Consider the following 24,802-nt stretch of genomic DNA (forward strand, 5'->3'; position numbering starts at 1 on the left):
TTAATCCATCTTGAGTTACTTTTTGTATAAGGTGTAAGGAAGGGATCCAGTTTCAGTTTTCTGCATATGGCTAGCCAATTTTCCCAACACCGTTTATTCTACTATAATGGCACATGCACACGTATATTTATTGTGGCACTGTTCACAATAGCAAAGACTTGGAACCAATCCAAATGCCCATCAATGATAGACTGGATAAAGAAAATATGGCACATATACACCATGGAATACTATGCAGCCATAGAAAGGATGAGTCAATGTGCTTTGCAAGGAAACCATCATTCTCAGCAAATTAACACAATAACAGAAAACCAAACATCACATATTCTCACTCATAAGTGTGAGCTGAACAATGAGAAGACATGGACACAGGGAGGGGAACATCACACACCAGGGCCCGTTGTGGGGGTGTGGTTCTGGGGGAGGGATAGCATTAGGAGAAATACCTGATGTAGATGACGGGTTGATGGGTACAGGAAACCACCGTGGCACATGTATACCTATGTAACAAACCTGCATGTTCTCCACATGTACCTCAGAACTTAAAGTATAACTAAAAAAAAAAAAAACACTGACTTTTTAATAAAGATTATAAAGGTTATAAAAGGTTTATGGAGGTTATACCCTATGGTCGAGATTAAAATCTTACAGATTGTTTATAAAATTTCAAAAAACAAATTTAATTGGCTTCATGCTGTTTTTATTAGGTTTCATTATTTAGAAAATTAAGTCTACTCTCTCAAAGAAAGAAAGTTTTTGCCTTTTTGAAAAAATCCTTGAGTTATTTATTTGGTCAAATGAATAACTTATTTTACAATGACCTGTGACGTCAAGTGTTTTAAATCTTTGATATTTGACAGACTTTCCAAAATTAAATAAAAAATTCTGTCTTTTACTAATGTAATTAATCCTTTAAGATATTTGTGAAATAAATTGAAACCCTTTTAGTGTTTGGCCATTATGTACAATTCTAGCTTTGGTATTAAATAATATAGCTTATTTGTTCAATAAAATTTGCATGAAAGCTGCTACATGTTAGTTACTCTTCTTGGTTTAGAAAAGATTTTCAGTATACAACACAGATATCTTAGTTTATATTTCTTTAAAAGCAGAACCTGAGACAAGAACTTAGTTGCAGATAATTTAGTAAATACTCTGAAGGAGGAGTGACAGAGAAGAGCATTAGATAAGTAAGAATGAAAAACTGATATAAGGCTATGTAATCCAGGTCACTGGTTGTAGGCAATGAGAGCATAATTCTGCTAGGAATCCAAAGGCGGAGGCTGGAGTTTTTATCCACTGACTTCCATCTTTCATTATTTGAGGGTTACCTTTGGGGTCATTAACTTTACTATATTTATAGACTGTATTTATGCAGACTATTCTCAGCTTTGGGAAAGGTCCTGAGTACAAAAAGCAGGGAAACATTTGTTTTGGTCTTTAGATAATAACAGGAGTTTGAGTTCCCCAGTAGCTGTCCACTTCCATTGTGGCTGAAATTGAAAAGGGCCAATGTGATGTGATATTGAGTATCAAGTGTGAGGGCTCTCGGAGGTTGATTACGCTATTACACAGTAAATTCGTTTGATTATGCTATTACACAGTAAATTCTTCTCTGTCACATATTTTGAAACTGGTGGCTAGATCTAAGCTCTGAAAATATCAAATTGTTAAAGAAATAAACCACAGTATCTGCTGTTATAAGTGGCCCAAAGGCAGAAATTGATATCCTGTTCATCTCCTTTTCTTTACTGTGTTTCCATCTCTTCCACGAACTTGGCCACTGTAGCAGCTATTCTGGATTTTCCCTCTTGTGAAATAAACCAAGCATGTTTGCTTAGTCCTAGTCCATTTTTGATGCAATAATTGCTTATTCAATCTCACTGCCAGGGACACATCAGTCGATCCCCTGAGATCTAGAGATAATTACCTGCCTTGATTCTATAGAATTATAATTAGAGAAAATTGTTCATCTTAGTATTTCAAAATAATGATGCATAATTTTGTCTTCCAATGTAGTAATTCATTCATCTTATTCAGGTCTACTGGCATAAGAAAACTAATACAAAAATTGGTCATTCCTACTTTTACTTTTTTGGTTTCTCAAACTAACTACCCTTGTATACAGTATATTTTGCATCCTAGAGACTGGCACCCACTGCAGTGTACCTTCCCTGAGCTGACATCCCTGCTGAAACTTTAGTATACCATTTCATTATCTTATTAGGCTGGGTGTTGCTGATAAATATAATATATGGTTGGAACTGAAGACCCCCATCATTCTATGCTTATTGTTATACCTCTTCTACCATAAAAATGCATTACTTGGCCTCAAGTGATATTATGCAGGACATTACATAATTAACTTATGCTTTCAGTAATTAGGCTTTCTGTAGGCCCCCAAATCATAGTATTAGCCAAGGCATTGTGAACAAAAAATATAAATACATTTTAAAATAAGAGTTTGTTCAGCAAAGATGAATTATGACCCACTTCTAGAATTGAAAATGTCCAGTAACTGACTTATTCTAAGTGGTTGCTTGCTCTAATGTAATGAATGGAATGTTATCAAAGGCTTAATCCCAGTCTCTACTGCTTACAGGTTGGGCACATAGCTTCAGTTGTCCAGTGGCCAATGTTATGCATGATCTCAGGCAAGCATTGAAGCAAAAGAAAACCAAAGATGTGCATAATTTATTTCTATTTTTCTAGGTCCATCCACATGTCCCTTCTTTGTACATATGATCTTTCTGTCTTACTCCATCCAGGTCTATGTGCAATCAGGTCAGCCATTCATCCATATCCAAGCATTTAAACACATTGTAATTCCAATAGATTTTCTACCACATAAATGGAAATCCAAATGTGATGCTCATAGCTTGGCCCACGAGGAGGATTACCCTTTCACCAAAGTCCTTTAAGGCTAATTCTCATTATGATTGTGTGTGCTAATGGTCCATTTATCATCTAGCACTATTATATTCAATTAATCCATCCACAAACCAGGTACAAAACTTTTCCTTCTTCATTAGTTGATCAAAATGAATTCTCCATGAGGTCATGGTGTGATCAGAGGAAGGGATTACAAAGAAACAATGGCTGGTGACATGAGGGTCTAGATCATGAGTGCCTCTGGATATACTTTGAGAAGATCCAAAATGCATTATTTTATTATGGGATAGACTGATTCTTGGTGCATGATGGAAGCCATTGTCTCATAATCTCTTGATATTCTAAGATCCAGCACTCAGTCTCTTCTAAGGTCTTGTAGCACATCAGAAGCAGCATTTCAAATAGCAAGGCATTATCTGCTGCAGAGAACATGGCCTTGATAATGAACCCAGTGGTTTCTGCTGCAACTCTTCTACAGGGGGTTTCTCACAGGGTCTTGGCTACCATGTGTACCTCTAGCACCATACTATATCCTAAGGGGAAGGGCCATTTTCACTGTAACCTAAACCTGCTGCAAAGCCCTCTTCTTCCAAATGACCCACTTAAAAAATATTTTCTTCCAAGTAATCTAATATAGAAGTTTTTGTTTTGTTTTGTTTTGCTTTTTTTGTTTTTTTGTTTTGTTTTTTTTGACGGAGTCTTGCTCTGTCACCCAGGCTGGAGTGCAGTGGCACAATCTCGGCTCACTGCAAGCTCCGCCTCCCGGGTTCACACCAGTCTCCTGCCTCAACCTCTCAAGTAGCTGGGACTACAGGCAGCTGCCACCACACCCGGCTAATTTTTTGTATTTTTTAGTAGAGACGGGATTTCACCATGTTAGCCAGGATGGTCTCGATCTCCTGACCTCGTGATTCTCCCGCCTTGGCCTCCCAAAGTGCTGGGATTACAGGCGTGAGCCACCACGCCCGGCCCTAATATAAAAGTTTAAGCAACATTCCCAAAAGCTACAGATGCTGTTTCCAACAGCTAAATATATTTACAAAATCTTGTATCTATTTCCTAGTAGTAGGTTATGCAAAGTGTGTAATATAAACTTTACCTTAGAATGGATGCCCCAGAATGCCAGAGACTGTTGGACCCTGAAGGTTTGCGCTCATCTATGTTATTGTTGTAGCTTGCTAAGACATTCAGGGCACTTGCCACTTTCTATTCACTAGGTTCAGTTAGCACAATGCCATCAATTTATTGGATTATCATAGCATTTCCCAGAATGGAAAGTTGATCAAGTCCTTTGTGGACTATACTCTGTTGGAGTGCAGAGGAATTGACATATACCTAAGACCTAGGAGAAGATGTGTGTTCGCACACTTTTCCCGTGCTCCTGCTAATACTGTCTTTCCACATACACATAAAATGTTTTTAAAAATCTACTAAGATCAAGAAGGACAAAAGAACATATTTTCCAGACTATTGCCACATATAAAGTACTAAAATTGATCTGTTCCAATAAAAATCCCAAATCTAGTATAAGAGTAAATTAGATTCACCCTTGGTTAAGTTTACAGCAGTCCACTGTCATCTACCAGCTCTTTATTTTTTTTGCAGCGACCCTTACAGTTAAATTAAACAGGGGAATAAAGAGAATAACTACCACCACCAATTCTTTAATTGTTTGAAGGTAGTATGAATCTCTGTAATTTAATTCTGATATTAAGTATTGTTTCTGATTTATTGCCCTGGCTAGGAAAGTGTTGGGGAAGCTTCAAGGATTTATATTTGATCATACTTAATGTGCAATACATAATGAATCCTATGATTACATATTACTACAGAAATCAGGTAACCAATGTGCAGGTTCTTTGAGCAACTAAGTCTATCCATCTCAACTGTGCACTCAGCATCTGGGGAGATAACTATGGACTGGAATCTGATTTCAATCATGTGTCTGTTAAGTACTTGTTCTTCATGAGCACTCAATCTAATTGAAGAGGGAATTTTGGTATGCTTGTATCAATATAACCTCAGACTTCAAGTCCAACAGCTCTTAAAAGTTCTGGATAGTGTTCTTTTCTTTGTATACATTCACTATGGTACATGGCTGTAGCTTCTTAATATTTGTTATTGATACTTATACTGTCATTGTAGAGTCCTTCCTCAAGTTTGTTATGACTCCACTTCAACAGATGGGCTCTGGTTCTGAGAACCAGCTCAGACTGGGTAGGTGGGTGAGAAATTGTGGGTTTTCATCACAGTAGCTAATGCCAGTCTTCTGCTTGCTAGTTCAGGATTTATTCTAATTGCAAAACCAGAAACACCCTGATTGCCTATCCATTTCACCCCTAGGAAAATCACAGTCTGTTATATATCATAAGAGACTCTCACATAAAAGACATCCTGCTTGTCCCTCTGGCATTGCTGCTAAATTCAGTTACCATACCCACATTATTTCTAATGAATAGATGTCACCACCTAATCTGAGATATTTGAGAATAATATTGTCTCATTAGCATTTGGCAGACTAGTTTCATGGCACCTTTTCCTACTAACAACTCTGGCCAAATCATGACAACAGTCACTGAGACGTTGGATGTCCTAATCGATAGTGCATGCTGATAGCCTTTGTGAAATGAGGACAGCATCTCCAACTCATCTACTAAAAGCCATCTCAGCAGCAACATTTAAAAAATTCCTCTCCTGGTGTTCTTGTCTGAACCTTAAGTTTGGATTCACAGGAAAATGATTATCTCAGCCACAACTCCCACTTCTGGTCAAAAATTCTCAAAATTCGCTCCCACACACTTTCCCTGTTCTCCTGCTAATATGTGTTTGCCAGGACTTACAAATCTTCAGGGAGTAATCTGACTCTAGTGATTGGTCTGGAAGTCTTAAGAGAGACAGGAACAGGGTAACAGGAGGGCAAGCATCATCTTCAGGAACTTCTGCCCAGATTAGCATTTCTAATGTCTCCAGACAATGAGTGGCTACTGTTCTCCTATAAGAAGAGGATTTTGTTTGTTTGCTTTTGTTGATCTGGATGTTTTAGGAGAACTTTAGAATTAGGGGGTTTTTGTGACCCCTTCAGAACATCCCCATTAGATGTCTAAGGGAACTACTCCTGCCTAGGAGGCCCCTGATTTTAACATAGGAGTCACGTTGAGCTTGGCATACACTTCCTTTGGCAACTCTGCAGGCCTTAAAATTAAGTTGTGTGTCTGGTTTTTAATAATCTGCCTTGTGATTGGAAAAGACGAGGGACTCTGTAAACTGTCATGGAGGGATTCTGGATTTCACTGGCAACTTTGAGATAATAGTTGGCTGACATGAATCTGCCACTTGCTTTTTTCAAGGCTTTTAAGGTAAGTTGACAAAAATTATCTAATTCTACAATATTTATAATTCCTGTTGCTCTAAAATTGTTAAACTGTTAGAGTTTCTGGACAACCCAAAACTTTTCTTCTATATGTGATTCGATGGACTAAAATTTAAAGTCTTTGTAATGTTGAAATAATAGCATAACAGAAGAGGCGTCACTACTCACTTATTAACAATAATAGGAACCTGTTGTCATCTAGCCAGTAAGGTCCAGTTCCAGAATTCCATAATGATGGTCTCTTTCCTAAAACTAGTTTATTGCCACTTATTTTAGTTTGGGTTCCCGACAGTAATTTATGAGACAATGACTTGGGTGCATATCTCAGTCCCACATCACCTATTTGTTTGAATTTGGAAGGTGATCCCATATAGGAATGAGGAAATAGAAAGACTGAGAAAAGGCATAATACAAAGCTAATATTTGGTTGTATCTTGGGGATTTTTTTTTTTTTGGCTTTGGAAAGAATAGCTCAATTCTTGTAAAACTATTTGGAAGCATAAAGAATGACCTTAAAAATTGCCCATCCTTAGGACAATTCCTGGACCTACTTCCACTGGCTCCTATCCTCTGTTAGTTGAGGATTTCCCTGGAAAACTTAACTTTCTTATGCTTCAGTGTTGATCAAGTAGGCTCCCTAGACTTTGGAAAAGACTGTGAGATTAAAAAAAAAAAAAAAGCAAGAAATTGATGGTAAGAAGTAGAAGTAAAGTAGTGTCAAAATGATTGAGCTCACAGGAAGTTGTGCAATGTAGCTGGGGCTGATCCCAGGGCAGTCTTAGAGATGTGAGGAGATACAAAAAGTAAGATTTTTGCATGGCAGTTGCAATCCAGAGAGCAATTAATTATAAGTCCATCTCTCGTTTACTAAAAGTATGTAATTTTTGTTTGAGTATTTTAGTCTTAATTTGAATTTGATCAACATACTTTATCAAAAATATATGTATAATAAGACGACTATACATTTTTCTTTTAAATGAATGCTATGTTGCATTATATCACCACAATTACTAATGACAATATGTCATAATCAAAGTGAAGACAACCTGAGAATTATGTACTAGTGTTGAGTCTGTAAGAGTGTCATTGTGAAAATATTTTTAAATGATTTCTTCATTAATACAATTTTGTAACACTTAGCACTTTCTTGGTTTTTGTTTTATTTGTTGTTGTTTGTTTGTTTTTGTCACACTTTTAGTAACAGAACCATGGCTTTGGAAAAGGTAATGCAAAAATATCTTATTGCCTGAAATGGTAGGTGGTAAAAGTGAATATAATAAAAATCCCCAGGATATTTTCAGTGTCTTTAATCAATATACATAGCTTTCTTATTGCCTTTCAGTATATTTTGGTACTGTATATTTTTATTTGAAAACATTAATTTCATTTGTTTTATGAACACTATTTTTAAAGTGTGTAAACCGCTCATTTATTTTACTTTTTTCTAGGTGTTTCTGATTTTTCTTTGCTTTCACTTATAATTAATTTACTTTCATTTATAATTAATCCTATGTGTGTTTTTATTTCACTTCATTTTGTATTACTGCATTTTTTTGTGGAGGAGACAAAAATTTAGGTTTTCAGATGGTTAGATTTTGGCATTTATTTAGCAGTTTAGTTATTGAGCATTTACTTAGTAATGGATTTTTAACATTTCATTCATTTCTGATTTTATTTTTATTCATCCATAGATTATTCTTTATGATGCAATTGTTTATAATTTTTAACTATTTTGGAAAAAATTTCATATATGTATTCCCATTTTGGTGTATTTAGAAATTTTAGATATTATGGCTATATATTTTTTTCTGAGTGAAGATTTAGCCTTAATACATGGCTATGTAGCCAGTGATTTTAAATTGTAATGTTTTTAAATCTTAAATTTTATCTTTTAATTATTTTTAACAAAAACATTAAAATTATTTTGTGCGTATGTCTGTGTGTGATGGAATTTTTTAGTTTCAAAAATAGTTATTTCTTTGTTTACCTTTAATTTTCAGATTTAGCCTCTTTGGTTCAAGGGCAAATTTCAATATTTCTAATATTCAAGGGCAAATTTCAATATTTCTAATATTCATGTGCTCTATTTATTATTTATTTTATTTATGTAAACATTTTTACAGTTATTTTTATTTATTTAAAGTGTATATATTTTTAATTGTATTCATTGATTGAAGTAAGATATGCATATAATATAAAATTTTCCATCTTTACCACTTCATGTGTATACTTCAGTGGTAATAAATACATTTATATTCTTTTTTCCCTCAATTTCCCTTTCTCCTTAGCCTTCTTAGACTCGTAACCATCATTCTACTCTCTAGCTTCATGAGGTCCACTTTTTTAGATCTGACATATGAGTGATAGTACACAATATTTGTCTTTCCATGCTTAGCTTACTTCTCAACATAGCATAGTGGCCTTCAATTTCATCCAGTTTGTTGCAAATCATAGAATTTTATTTTTTCATGGCTAAATAATATTCCATTGTCTTTATGTACTACATTTTCTTTATCCATTCATCCATTGATGGACACTTTGGTTGATTCCCTATCTTGGCTATTGTGAATAGTGCTGTAATAAACATGGAAGTGCAGCTATCTCTTTGATATATTGATTTCTTTTCTTTTGACTATATACTCACTAGTGGAATTGCTGGATTATATGGTAGTTCTATTTTCAGTTTTTTGAAGAACATCTATATTGTTCTCCATAATGGTGGTACTAAAATACATTCTCACCAATAATGTAAGATGGTTTCCCTTTCTCCACATCCTAACCTACATCAGTTATTGTCTGTGTTTTTGATACGGTACCTTTTAAGACAGGCAACATCATATCACATTGTGGTTCTGATTTAAATTTCTCTGATGATTAGTGATGTTGAGTGTTTTTTCATATACTTATATTAGGTATTAGTATGTCTTCTTTTGAAAAAAATGTCTATTCAGAAATTTAGCCCATTTTTAAGTTGGATTATTTCAGTGCTTTTGCTTTTGTTTTTTTACTATTGAATTGTTTGAGCTCTTTATATATTCTGGTTACTAAGCCCTCATCAGATAGATACTTTGCAAATATTTTCTTTCGCTTTGTAGGTTGTCCCTTCACTTTCTTGGTTGTTTCCTTTTCTGTGTGTAAGCTTTTTAGTATCCTATTTTTTTTTTTATTTTTGCTTTGATTGACTGTGCTTTTGAAGTCTTACGCACAAAAAATTTTTCCCAGGCCAACAACCTGCGGCACTTCCCCTGTGTTTTCTTCTAGTAGTTTCATAGTTTAAGGTCTTAGATTCAAGTCTTTAATCCATTTTGATTTCATTTTTGTGTATAATGAGGAACAGGGGTCTAGTTTTATTCTTTTGCACATAGTTATCTAGTTTTCCCTTCACAATTTATTGAAGGGACTTAATTATCCCTATTATATGTTCTTGGTGTCTTTGTCCAAGAAGAGTTGGCTGTAAATGCATAGATTTTTATTTGAGTCCTCTATTCTGTCCCATTGGTCAATGTGTCTGTTTGATGACAGTACCATGCTGTTTCAATTTCTACAGATTTGTAGTTAATTTTGATGTTAGTTGGTTTGACGCTTCCAGCTTTGTTCCTTTTTCTCAAAGATATTTTGGCTATCTTGAGTTTTGGTAATTCCAGATAAATTTTAGAACTTTATTAATAATTTTTGTGAAGAATATTATCATTTTGATAGGTAATGTATTAAATCTATACATTGTTTTGGGTAGTTTTGTCATTTTAACAATATTAACTTTGTTACATTCTATGAGCATGAAATTTCTTTTTGTGATTTTTAATTTCTTTCATCAGAATTTTATAGCTTTCTTTGTATAGATCATTCATTTTTTTGTTAGATTTATTTGAAGTATTTGATTTTTTGTAGCTATTGTAAATGGGATTACTCTCTTCATTTCTTTTCACATTGTTTGTAGTTGCCATATGTAAATGCTACTGATTTTTGTAGGTTGATTTTTTTTATCTCGCAACTTTACTGAATTTGTTCATCATTTCTAAAAATTTTTAGTGGAGTCTTTAGGTTTCTCTAAGTATAAGATCATGTCACCTGAAAACAGAGATAATTTGAATTTTTCCTTTCCAATTTGGATGCCTTTTATTTCTTTCTCATACCTAATTGCACCGGCCAGAGCTTCCAGTACTATATTAAATGAAAGTGGTAAAAGTGGGCATCCTTGCTTTGTTTCAGTCCTTAGAGGAAAGACCTTCAATTTTGCCCCATTCATTATGATGTTAGTAGAGTCTTTGTCATATATGATATTTATTATTTTGAGGTATTTTCCATCCGTAACTATTTTGGTGAGGGTTTTTGTCATATAAAGGGATGTTGAATTGTATCAAATGCTTTTTTGGCAACTATTGAAATAATTATGTAGTTTTGTTCTTGATTCTGTTAATATCATGTATTATGTTTATCGATTTGCATATGTTAAAACATTTCTGCATCCCTGGGAGGAATCCCACTTGATCATGGTGTATTATCTTTTTAATGCATCTTTGAATTCAGTTTGCTAGTATTTTACAGCTATGTTCATCAGTGATTGCATCAGTCCGTTTTCACACTGCTATAAGGAATACCTGATATTGGGTACTTTATAAAGAAAAGAAAGTTTAATTAACTCACAATTCCCCATGTCTGGAGAGCCTCTGGAAACTTACAATTATGGCAGGAGGGGAAGCAAGGCACATCTTATATGGTGGCAGAAGAAAGAGAGCACTCGGGAGGAAGTGCCACACTTTTAAACCATCAAAACTCATGAAAACTCATTATCACAAGAACAGCATGGAAAAAAATCTGCCCCTCATGATCCAATCACCTCCCATCAGGCCCTTCCCTAACCACATGGGGATTACAATTTGAGATGAGATTGGTTGGGGACACAGAGCCAAACCGTATTAGTGGTATTGGCCTGTAGTTTTCTTGTTTGTTGTATGTCCCTTTCTGGTGTTGGTATCATGGTAATTCTGGACTCATAGAATGAGGCTGAAAGTTATTCCCTTCTCTTCAATTTATTTGAAGAGTTTGAGTAGGATTGGTATTAGTTTATCTTCATATGGTTGGTAGAATTTGGCAATAAAACCATCAAGTTCTGAGCTTTCTTTCTTTTTTTTTTTTTTGAGACTCTTTATTATAGTCTTAATCTATTGCTCGTTTTTGGCTTGTTGAGATTTTCCATTTTTTCATGGTTCAATCCTGGTAGGTTTTATGTATCTAGGAATGTATCCATTTATTTTAGGTTTTCCAGTTTGTTAGTGTATACTTGTTCACAATAGCCTCTAATGGTTTTTTGTATTTCTCAAATCTCAGTAATTATGCCTTCTTTAATTGTTTTTCATTTTATTTACTTAGGTCTTCTCTCTTTTTTTCTTAGTCCAACTAACGATTTGTCAATTCTATCTCTTCAAAGGACCAACTTTCCATTTCAAGAATCTTCTGTATTATGTTTCTAGACTTAATTTCATTTATTTCTACTCTGATCTTTATTATATCTTTCCTTCTACTAATTTTGGATTTGGTTTGTTTTTGCTTTTCTAGTTCCTTGAGGTGTTATTGTTAGCTTGTTTATTTTTACTGTTTGATATAGGCATTTATTGCTATAAACTTCCCTGTCAGTTCTGCTTTTGCCATATCTCATAGATTTTCTTATGTTGTATATCCATTTTCATTTGTTTCAAGATATTTTTAAAAATTCCTTCTATTCATATCTGGATTAGATAAATTTTAGTATTAGTACAGTGTTAGCCTCTAAGTGTTATTATTCTTTGTTTTATTTAAAATATTAATATAAGCTCTAATCCCCAAATCTTTGACGTTTTGGTACTATGTTTATGTATATTATGTGTACCTGTGTCTTAGTCTATTTTGTGCTGCTATAACAGAATACCACAGACTGGTAAATTCATAATGAACACAAATTTATTGCTTTATGGCTCCAGGGGATGGGGCATCTAAGATTAAGCTACCAGCAGCTGTCAAGGGACTTCTTACTGTGTCATGCCATGGCAGAAGGGCAAGGATGGAGTGGGAGAGAGAGAGAAAAGACAGAACTGAAATATTCATCTATAAGGAATGCACTCTTTAATTAACAGCATCAATCCATTTATGAAGGTAGAACCTTCACAGACTTCTGAAAGGTTCTACCTCTTAATACTCTTACAATGGAAACTAAACTTCAACATGAATTTGAGAGGTGACAAATATTCAAACCACAGCAATGTGTTGCTGTTCTTGTTTTTTCTTTTTCCTCTTGAAACAATAATGGTAATGGAGATAATAAAATGTAGAAAATTATTGAAAATATATTATAGAAAATTACTCCTCTGACATTATTCTAATTTTTCCTGGAGAGAAAAAATATATTTTATTATAATAATTTAGCATTTTATTCAGCATCTGGGGGATTATAAGTTATCAATCATGTGGCAAAATCAAAAGTACATTATTATGATTCTTCTGTAGGAGAGATCAGACTGAGAGGTTTTTGTGTATTTGTTGTTTATTGGTGTTTTTTTTTTTTTAACTTGTTTCTTTAGTGATGTGGAGTGCTACGGGCTACTTATTTTACCTCCAATTCATATGTTTAAATTTTAACACTCAGAGGGATTGTATTAGGTGGAGCTCTTGGATATTGACTAGGTCATGATGAGATGAACACTCATGAAGGAGATAAGTGCCTTTATAAAGGAGGTCCTAGAGAACTTCCTCATCCCTTCTCTCATATGAGGGAAAAAGACAGCCACCTATAAAGAGCAAAAAGACAGCTACCTATAAACAGGAAGAGGGCCCTCAACAGACTCTGAATCTGCTGGCATCTTGATCTTAATCTTCTCAGCTTCCAAAATTATAACAAATAAGTGTTTGTTGTTTAAGCCACCCAGTCTATGGTATTTTGTAATTGATGCCTGAACGGACTAAGACAGGAAAGTTGTCTAATCACCTTTTTCTCTTCAATACACATCTTAATTGTAGTGAAGGAGTCATTTGTCTGATGAGAACACATGGACACATAGAGGGGAACAGCCTACACTGGGGCCTTCTAGAAGGTTGAGACTAGAAGGAGGGAGAGGATCAGGAAAAATAACTATGGGAGTTAGGCTTAATACCTGGGTGATGAAATAATCTGTGCAACAAACCCCCATGTCACAAATGTACCTACGTAAGAAATCTGCACTTATATCCCTGAACTTAAAATAAAATTAAAAAAAATAAGAAGTGATTTTGGCTGGGCACAGTGGTTCACATGTGTAATCCCAGCCCTTTGGGAGGCCAAGGTGGGCAGATTGGTTGAGCTCAGGAGTTAGAGGACAGCCTGGGCAATATGCAGAGACCCCATCTCTATTGAAAAAAAAAAGTCATTTGTCCAGTCTATAATTTATTTTTTAAATTTAGTTTTTGAATTTATTTGACTTGCTGATAATTTTTTTAATATACTTTAAGTTCTAGGGTACATGTGCACAATGTGCAGGTTTGTTACATATATATATATATATGTGCCATGTTGGTGTGCTGCACCCATTAACTCATCATTTACATTAGGTATACCACTGGTTCCTCCTCCTCCTCCTCCTCCTCCCCTCTTCCTCCTCCTCCTCCTCCTTCTTCTTCTTGCCTGTTGTTGAAAACAAGTAAAATCTTTAAGAACCATTCAGTCAAAGAGTTGTCAAAAGCTAGTTGGCCATACTTTTTTTTTTTAACTACATATACTTCCAAAGGAAACGTTATAAAATGCATAACATTTGTTTAGACACATGACAATGGAAGAGTTGATTTATAATAAGCACCCTATTTTATATTTATGTAGTGCAAAATACATCACTTACAGAAAACACACACATTCACCTCAAATTCTGTTTAATTGTATTTCCTGATTCATAATGCCTTTCATTTTAGCAGATTGTTTAACAGTTTTGAAATGTTAAAAAAGTGTTCCATTGAAAGTTGATCATACTTTATAAAAATTAAAAAAATATACAGAATATTAAGAATGTTCACTGCCCAATAGTGTGAAAGTCACCTGCAATTGCAATTAAAATTTCATGATTATACTTTTGTTTTAACTGGATGTTGAATGCTAATCTTCACATATATTGTATTCTACTAAAAATTTTTATACTCATAATTTGGGAATCTTATAAAAAGTATTATAATAAAACTTAAAATATTCTTTCACAATTGGGAATGAACACTAAGTGGGTAAATTGGTATTGAGGCAGGATGGGGAATAAAGAGAGGTTGCTGTCCTGGTAGAATTGCCCTGGATTTATGTCTCCCATGTGGCAATGTTTAATAAGACTTTCTCTTAAAAATACTATTTTGATACTAATCCCTTAAATATCATTTATACAACAGGGAAAAATGGATGAGCATAGCATAAGGATAAATGGCAGCTATTGCAATAATCAACTGGGAAAAGAAAAACAAATTAAACCTAATTTTCTAACACTGTCTAATTGCAATTATATTTTTAAAAAGGTGCTTAACTATATCAATATGTTGTAATTAGACTAAGAAATGGAGGAGGGAATTAATGACAGAGAATAAATGTATAAAATTTCTAGTTCTTAACTTTGATCATGTATAAGAATCACCTGTAGGTTTTCTTTCTCTCTTGCTCTTGCTCTCTGTCTGCAAAAGAAGAGTGAAGAAGAGTAACTTAGACCCCAGGGATGATGTTATTTTTCTTATAAAAAATCAGTTTATTCAAATCTCTGGAAAATAAACTTGGGAGTTCACGTACACAACCACATGCAAAGGAGTTACTTGTATATTTTTCTCTAACATGTAAGTTGATGCCTACTGAGAAAATGAGATTTTTCTATTCATGCAGGAAGTTTATGTTTGATATTTCAACTCAATCAATTGTAATTAAATTGAGACTAATTAAAATGGGAAATCAAAAACAAGTGAATTGACAAGTTGAATCATTCCCATAAGATTAAGAAGAAATTTAAAATTAAAAGTAATTTTCTCAGGCAAAGAGAAAATTATCATCATTATAGGTCAATTACCTAAGGCATTCTTGAGTACTTTTATTGTAAGAAATAATGAACATAGGGGTCCACATTGTTAAGATTACAAAAAGGAAAAAAAAATGGCCAAGAAATTAATTTTAACTTTTGGTTCCTATAATTATGAATATAGTACATATTTATTAAACAATAATCTACCCATGGAGATGTGCCTAAGGCATCTGCAATTGTGGCAGAATTAAAGAGCTGGTGATATGAGGTATTTGTAATTGAAAAACATAATTTTAATTTATAGATATTCAGATATGTCTACATCAATCATTTTTAAGTAAATATAGAAGCATGTTTGCTTTGTTTTCCACTGACCTTAAGAGTAAAAACAAGGCCGGGCGCGGTGGCTCACGCCTGTAATCCCAGCACTTTGGGAGGCCGAGGCGGGCGGATCACCAGGTCAGGAGATCGACACCATCCTGGTTAACACAGTGAAACTCCGTCTCCACTAAAAATTAGCTGGGCGTGGTGGCAGGTGCCTGTAGTCCCAGTTACTCGGGAGGCTGAGGCAGGAGAATGGCGTGAACCTGGGAGGCGGAGCTTGCAGTGAGCAGAGATCCAGCCACTGCACTCCAGCCTGGGCGACAGAGCAAAACTCCGTTTCAAAAAAAAAAAAAGAGGAAAAGCAAGGGTCCTGATTTTTGGTTCTCTACCATGTTGAAAAATTACATGTGAGTTTTTTAAGTGAAAAAAATAGTAAGCAGAGCTATATACATTTGCTAGTTTTATAAATTGAAATTGATCAAATAGTACCAATTTTATTTGATTTAATCTATACTATCAAATTCAATTTGTCTAATCTCCCCCAAACGACAACAGGGGCCCAGAAAAGATTCGAATTTTTTCTGAGGTTGACAGTAATTCAATAACAGGGTGGAAATAGAAGCAGGACATTTTGACGTCTATTAAAATACTCTGGCTTATTCCACAAAATATCGAGTAAAAACTTGTTTATAAATCATAGGCTGGAGTGAATACCTATGAGTTTGTGTGCATAAAAAATATGCTGGGAATTTTTAGACAGCTAATCTATTTCTACATCAGGATAAATTTTTCTTAAGCCTAAGGATATAAATTCAGGTGGGGCCACATGCCTCCTTCTTTTTTTTTTTTTTTTTTTTTTCAGAGTCTTGCTCTGTTGCCAGGCTAGAGTGCGGTGGCACAATCTCGGCTCACGGCAACCTCCGCCTCCCGGGTTCAAGTGATTCTCCTGCCTCAGCCTCCCGAGTAGCTAGGATTACAGGCGCCTGCCACCACGCCTGGCTAATTTTTTGTATTTTTAGCAGAGACGGGGATTCACCATGTTGGCCGGGATGGTCTCTATCTCTTGACCTCGTGATCCACCCACCTCGGCCTCCCAAAGCGCTGGGATTACAGGTGTGAGCCACCCCGCCTGGCCACAGATGCCTCCTTCTAATCAAGATGTTTAAAGAAAAGGCAACTACAGGACTGGGCATGGTGGCTCACTCCTGTAATACAAGCACTTTGGGAGGCTGAGGCGGGTAGATCACCTGAGGTCAGGAGTTCAAGACCAGCCTGGCCAACATGGCAAAACCCTGTCTCTACTAAAAATTAAAAAATTAACCAGGCATGGTGGTGGGCTCCTGCAGCTCCAGCTACTCAGTAGGCTGAGGTGGGCGAATGGCTGAATCCAGGAGGCAGAGGTTGCAATGAGCTGAGATTGTACCACTGCACTCCAGACTGGGTGACAGAGCGAGACTCCTTCTCGAAAAGAAAAGAAAAAAACAAGGCAACTCCCTAGGATTTCAAGTCCCATGCCTGGATCCCACTTGTCGCAGTCCTAGCCAAGACTTCGATTGTGACTTTGTCCTGGGTTAATGCAAGGCCTCCTAACTTTAGCGGCCCTCTCCTGTCTCTTTCAGGAGCAGCTTCAGCAATATGTCTAGAATGAAAATTCGATCACCCTGCCCCCAACACCTACACACACTCCCCTTTAAAAATGTGCCATGACATTCCTGTGCTGTTAGAAATAATTTTAAATTTGCTATCATGGCTTTCAAAGCCTCATTATCTTTTCATACATTAATCTCAGATTTCTAATTTTTCATTTCTGGATGCTTCCTGCTACTGTTCAGTTACCCACAGACATCACACAGAGTACAACAGATACAGTTACACTGAACTTTTTACTTTTTCAAAATGTGTATTGCTCTCTCTCCTATTCCATTGTCTGCACAATTATTCCTATTCTCTTTGTACAACGTGCTTAGTGCGTCCTGCCCAGAATATTTGGAGCATTCAGTTTTCTGCTAAAATGGCATTTATTTCTCAGATAGCTTCTGTGACTCCTCAGTGAAATCCACGGGCTGTGTTTTCTATTGCTCCTTTAACAAATTACCATGTATTTGGTGGCTTAAAACAATGCAAATGTATGATCTTACAGTTCTGTAGATCAGAAGTATGACTCATTTCTAATTTGGCTAAAATCAGGGTGTCAATAGAGATGTGTTCCTTTCTCAAGGCTGTAGGATAGAATTCATTTCCTTGGCTTTTTCAGCTTCTAGGTGCTTCCCTCATTCCTTGGCTGGTGGCCCCATTTCATCTTCAAAACCAGCAATGGAGGATGGCATTTTCTTCTCACAGTGGATGATTCCAGACTGACTCTCCTGTCTCTCTCTTTCATTTATAAGAACCAGTTTGATTACATTGGACCCACCAGAATAATGAAGGATAATTTTTCTGTTTATAAATCAGCTTGTTAGCAAAATTATTTTCATCTGCAAACTTATTTTCCCATTGTCATATAGGATGACATATTCCTCACTTTGAGGAATGAGAACATGGATACTTTGTCCACCACAAGCTGCTAACAACACTGCACCTTCATGACTGCTTACATCTCGGGTATCAGAATCACCTCCCACTCACTATAAGCCAATTTAGTAAGAATCAGCCAATTTTATTTATCATTTTAGCCTTTGTTCTTAGTACATGATGTCTTTATATAATGTAAGATCACACTTAATAATTAAACACACTTTGTAAATAAAAAGCTGAGTAATCCTGGGAATATTCCTGAAAGATATTGAGTGCCTGGAACTGTGACTAAGAGACATATTATTATTTCCTAGAGAATTTTAGATTCTAGAGCTTATTCCTGGCTTCCTTATTTTATACTATGGCTAACTTCTTCATTATCATTATTTTGCCTTGTATCCAAATAATTTTATCAAAAACCACATTGCTTTGAAATATGTTTCTTCTTTTCACTCAAGTCCCTGACTTGCTTCTGTTCTTGATTCCCCTTTGCCCTCCATTTTGTGTTTGTTTATTGTGTTTCAATAGAGTAGGAACTGAGAGAAAAGTGTGATAAGACAAAGTGCTCAGAGCAGGTAAAGGATAAATACAGTGGGAAGGAAAGACACGTTGGGGGCCTCTGATTACTGTTCTATATTCAAGTACAGTTTTCCCTGGGAGTCTATGGGTCCCCCCATCCACAGATTCAACCAACTATGGATTGGAAGTAGTTTTTTTAAAACACAATACAAATAATGACACAATAATACAAAAATAATAATACTTAAAAATACAGTGTAACTATTTATATAGCATTTACATTGAATTATGTATTATAAATAATCTGGAGATGATTTGAAGTATACCGGAGGATGAGCAATGGCTATATGCAAATGCTGTGCCATTTTATATCAGGAACTTGAGTTTCCATGGATTTGGATTATCAATCCAAATCAGTAACCAATCATGTGTATATGAAAGGATGACTTTCATCCTTTCTGTAACCTATCTTGTGTATATGAAAGGATGCCTATATTCTACTTGTGATTTAATTATTTTCAGATTTGTATTGGTATCTAATTTCACTATAGAAATTTTTGATGATACTTTTTTATAGGCATATATGTATTGACTTTTTATCTATAAGGCCTTTTTTGTATTTTGTCGTAAAACATTTTTTCGTATTTTGCCCAGTATTTGAAAAAAATTTTTATTTTGTTTAATTTAAATTCATACTTATCACTATCATATCCATTACCAAAGTAGAATGTATTTCCAGTAGATGATAATGACGAATTTATATTCATGCAGTTCATATATAATCTGAACAGAACTGTGTCCACAAATTTACCAAGACAATAGCAACTGTATTCATTTCTCTTGTATGATTTTAGTCACTTCTTTTAGGCCATCAAATTTGTCACACATGGTTAATTTAGCTTTAACTTCACTACAAAATAGTATTAGTGGAATAGACATGGTATAATGTATTTTAAGCTCCTCATGCCTTACTTACACTAACTGACACATTAACGTTCATTCATTTTATTCAATTTGTACAAATGCTTTTGTGGCCACAGAAAGGCTGAGGAAGAAATCCGATATGTTTAATACCTATTATCTGTACTTCCTGAGATTCAACTACATGATATTGCAAATTTTGATATATAAATCAATGTCATATAGCTCCAATTAATAAATAATTATTTAAATTTCAAGAAATATATGAGGCACATCATATAAAACAATAGAACACAACATTTTATGACACCGAACTTTGTGAAATTCTAATTTTATGAGATTTCACCTTTCACTTACACAATTAATACATTTATTTCCCTCCCCCAATCATATGTAGTCATCGCGACCAAAGACACTATATATTAGGCAATTAAATTTTCCCAAGAAATTTACCTTATTCCTTACACTAGCTCAGTTAAGTGCTATTACTGATATTTTGAAGCTAAATAAACCATAGCTTATGTAGATTATATTATTAAAAGTCATACATTAATAAGTGTCTGATTTAGGATTTAAGCCTAGAAATATTTTATTTCATAAATCACAATTAAAATCATCGAGTCATAGAGAGCATTTCTAGATATCAAGACTTTTTTAGAATTGCAGCTTAAGTAACACTCCTCTTTAAAAAACAAAAACAAATGAAACCTATTTGTGTTTTAAGTTTTACAATAACTGACATTTAAGTTTTGCAATAACTGACATTATATATCAAAATATATAGATTTTATCAACAATGTTTGAATTTCCTTTTTTCTGAAATTAAGGTTTTTTTGTTTTTTCATTTTGTTTTGTTTTGTTTTGTTCTTGAGACAGAGTCTCGCTTTGTCACCCAGTCTGGAGGGCAGTGTAACGATCTCAGCTCACTGCAACCTCCACCTCCCAGGTTCAAGCAATTCTCCTGTCTCAGCCCCCCGCGTAACTGGGATTACAGGCACCCACCACTATGCCCAGCTAATTTTTGTATTTTTAGTAGAGATGGGGTATCATCTTGTTGGTCAAGCTGGTCTCGAGCTCCTGACCTCAGGTGATCCACCCACCTCGGCCTCCCAAAGTGCTGGGATTACAGGCATGAACCACCACACCCGGCCAAGATTCTTAATGTAATATGTGTGTATGTGAGAAAGACAGTGAGGGAGGTTGTTGGGAGAGGGTTTTGTGTGCTTGTATTTTCTTGCCCTGCATCCATTTTCCTGTTTTGGTAATAGTTAGTTTCTTTTGAAAATCATCCCTCTTCATGCTCATATATGTAGTCCAAATGGGACTGAAGTCCTGCTCATCCTTGCTACAGAGGCGGGCTCATGGCCTTGCACTGGTCTGTTTGTTTTACAACCTAGCCATGGTACTTGGTTTGGGGATGGGTCTGGGTCTACACTTAATCCAGTGAGAATGAGTTGCATGAAATTTAATTAAATTTGAGTAAAAGTGTTTTTTATTGTGATTGTAAGATGCATAGGTTTGAGTTGTGACACCACATAGATAGTGCCTAAGAGTGAATACTAGATGGAAGTAGAGGAGGAAAATCAAACACTGTTTGAACCTTTGGGTCCAGGCATTTTTGAAGATAACTAACTTGTTTTTATATTTTCATTTCTCAATAAATCTATTTGCTTAAGCCATATAATCTGATTTGTCAGAAACTGTTTTATTCTATTGCAGATTTGTTTATTGTATTGCAAACTCTAGCTAGCTTAATCACACAGAAATATATTACAGATTATTAAGATTAGAATTTATGGAATAGAGAAGCAAAAAACTTTGAGTCTCCCCATCAGGAAAAGTGACTTTACTATATCATTGCCCAACTTGCAACCTCCATGGTGATGGAGACTGTGTACTAGAAACTCCACTGCGGCATCCCCAGAAAAAAACATATGTTACTACTGCTCTACTTGAAAAGAGATGGCCTCTTCCCAGATGAATGTTATCTCACATTGCTCGATTTTGCATTTATATCTTCTGTGTCTACTCTGAGGCTCTTAGCTTTGAGAAAATATTGGAAATGTTTTTCTTTCCTTTCCAGACTCTATGGCACAAAGAGGCACTACAGAAAATCCCAGAATTTATTCCGACTGAAGCAATATGCAACTGGCAAAACTGGCAGCTGAAAGGATCCTGAATCAGAAGGTAGTGTGACCATCAACATTTCTCCAGCTTACCTTACTAGCTCAATGTTACACTCTGAGAATTACCATATTTCAATTCTACATTGGTACAGAAAATCTTAGCATGTATGATGGTGTTGTTACCCAATTTTCAGTAACTTATGAAACTTACGACGTTTTTCTTTTTTGAGACAGAGTTTTGCTTTTTGCCCAGGCTGGAGTGTAATGGTGCAGTCTTGGCTCACTGCAACCTCCGCCTCTAGGGATCAAGCGATTCTCCTGCCTCAACCGCTCAAGTAGCTGGGATTACAGGCGCTGAACACCGCACCTGGCTAATTTCTGTATTTTTATTAGAAACCGAACTTCACTATGTTGGCCAGGCTAGTCTCAAACTCCTGCTCTCAAGTGATCTGCTTGCCTTGGCCTCCCAAAGTGCTGAGATTACAGGCATGAGCCACCGCACCCAGACCCAAAGCTTATGACATTTTTGTAACTCATCAGGGATACCTCAAGAGGTAATCAGCTAAAATACTATCCATTGGTGGCTGAGCACAGTGGCTCATGCCTGTAATCCCAGCACTTTGAAAGGAAAAACAGTGTGGATTGCTTGACAACAAGAGTTCGAGATCAGCCTGGCCAACATGGAGAAACCACTTCTCTACTAAATATACAAAAAATTAGCCAGGAGTGGTGGTGCACACCTGTAATCCCAGCTACTTGGAAGGCTGAGGCACAAGAATCGCTTGAACCCAGGAGGCAGAGGCTGCAGTGAGCTAAAATTGCGCCACTGCGCTACAGCCTGAGCGATACAGCAAGACTCTGTCTTAAGAAAATATCTATTGGCTTACCTAAGAATGTAGAAACAGTAGCGGCTTTATGTTTCTTAAAAGAAACTCTGGAAGAGCCATTCTAGCCTTCAGTTCATTTCTTTCCACTCCTTAGAATACAGGCCCCCAAACAATCCATAATTACCCAGTGTAGACTTAGACAGGCAAGGTTTGTGTGACTTTCTCAACCACACACAAATTTTCAAAGGAGGAAAGCATGTGGTATCTCTATTAAATATTACAAAGTGTCAAAATTACAGGGTATAACTATGTAATTTGTGAAACATATGCTCTGTTTCTATGTTTTCATTAAAATTATAAAATCAGAATTTCTCATTATAGTATGAAATATAAACACTCACTTGGAATAAGTTGCTAGCACAATCTGGTTAGGAGCTGCTGTGGTTTTCGTGGTTAGAGGCTGTATTAGCTTGTTTTCATGCTGCTGATAAAGATATACCCAAGACTGGACAATTTACAAAAGAAAGAAATTTAATGGACTCACAGTTCCACGTGGCTGAGAAGGCCTCACAATCATGGCAGAAAGTGAAAGGCACATCTCACATGGCAGCAGACAAGAGAAAAGAGAGCTTGTGCAGGGGAAATCCCATTTTTAAAACCATCAGATCTTGTGAGACTTATTCACTATCATGAGAACAGCAGAGGAAAGACTTGCTGCTATGTTTCAATTACCTCCCACTGGGTTCCTCCCATAACACATGGCAATTCAAGTTGAGATTTGGGTGGGGGCACAGCCAAACCATATAATTCCACTCCTGGCCCCTCCTAAATCTCATGTCTTCACATTTCAAAATCAATCATGCCTTCCCAACAGTCTCCCAAAGTCTTAACTCATTTCAGCATTAACTCAAAAGTCCATAGTCCAAAGTCTCATCTGAGACAAGGCAAGGACCTTCAACCTATAAGCCTGTGAAATCAAAGGCAAGTTAGTTACTTCCTGGACACAATGAGGGTACAGAGATTGGGTAAATACAGCCATTCCAAGTGGGAGAAATTGGCCAAAACAAAGGGACTGTGGTCCCCATGCAAGTCCGAAATCCAGCTGGGATGTCAAATCTTAAAGTTGCAAAATGATCTCCTTTAATTCCATATCTCACATCCAGGTCATACTGATACAAAAGTTGGGCTCCTACAGCCTTGGGAAGCTCTGCCTGTTTGGCTTTGCAGGGTATAGCTTCCCTCCTGGCTGCTTTCATGCAGTGGTATTGAGTGTGTGCAGCTTTTCCATGCACACAGTGCAAGCTGTCAGTGGATCTACAATTCTGGGGTCTGGAGGATGGGGTCCCTCTTCTCACAGCTCCACTAGGTAGTGCCCCAGTAGGGACTCTGTGTGGGGGCTCTGACCCCTCATTTCCCTTCCTCCCTGACCTAGCAGAGGTTCTCCATGAGGGCCCTGCCCCTGCAGAAAACTCTGCCTGGACATCCAGTCATTTCCAAACATCCTCTGAAATCTAGGCAGAGGTTCTTAAACCTCAGTTCTTGACTTCTGTGCACCTGCAGGCTGAACACCTTGTGAAAGCTGCCAAGGCTTGGGGCATGCACCATTTGAATCCATGGCCCAAGCTGTAACTTGGCCCCTTTTAGTCATGGCTGGAATGGTTGGGATGCAGGGCACAAAATCCCTAAGGTGCACATAGCATGGGGACCCTGGACCCAGCCCACAAATCCATTTATTCCCCCTAGGCCTCCAGGCCTGTGATGGGAGCATCTCCCATGAAGACCTCTGACAGACCTTGGAGACATTTTCTCCATTGTCTTGGGGATTAACATTCATCTCCTCGTTACTTATGCAAATTTCTGTGGCTGGCTTGAATTTCTCCTCAGAAAATGGAATTTTCTCTTCTATTGCATTGTCAGGCTACAAATTGTTCACACTTTTATGCTCTGATTCTCTAATAAAACTGAAAGCCTTTAACAGCAACCAAATCACCTCTTTAATGCTTTGTTGCTTGGAAGTTTCTTCTGTGAGATACCCTAAATCATCTCTCTCAAGTTCAAAGTTCCACAGATCTCTAGGGCAGACACAAAATGCCACCAGTCTCTTTGCTACAACATAACAAGAATCACTTTTGCTCCAAATCCCAACAAGTTCCTCATCTCCATCTGAGACCACCTCAGCCTGGATTTTGTTGTCCATATTATTATCAGCATTTGGGGCAAAACCATTCAACAAGTCTCTAGGAAGTTCCAAACTTTCTCACATTTTCCTGTCTTCTTCTGAGCCCTCCAAACTGTTCCAACCTCCGCCTGTTACCCAGTTCCAAAGCC

General features: G+C 36.2%; 1 protein-coding gene across 1 annotated transcript in view; it reads left to right on the plus strand.

The window, feature by feature from the left end:
- The window catches only part of LOC101057669 (uncharacterized), a gene marked incomplete at its 5' end in the record, with an annotated part of 65,216 nt that overhangs the window by 32,902 nt on the left and 7,512 nt on the right, over positions 1 to 24,802 (plus strand). Inside the window, 1 exon segment of the mRNA NM_001280263.1 lies at positions 21,605 to 21,708.

This window comes from Pan troglodytes, chromosome 4 (genome assembly GCF_028858775.2).
Source record: "Pan troglodytes isolate AG18354 chromosome 4, NHGRI_mPanTro3-v2.0_pri, whole genome shotgun sequence".
In the NCBI taxonomy this organism is placed as follows: domain Eukaryota; kingdom Metazoa; phylum Chordata; class Mammalia; order Primates; family Hominidae; genus Pan; species Pan troglodytes.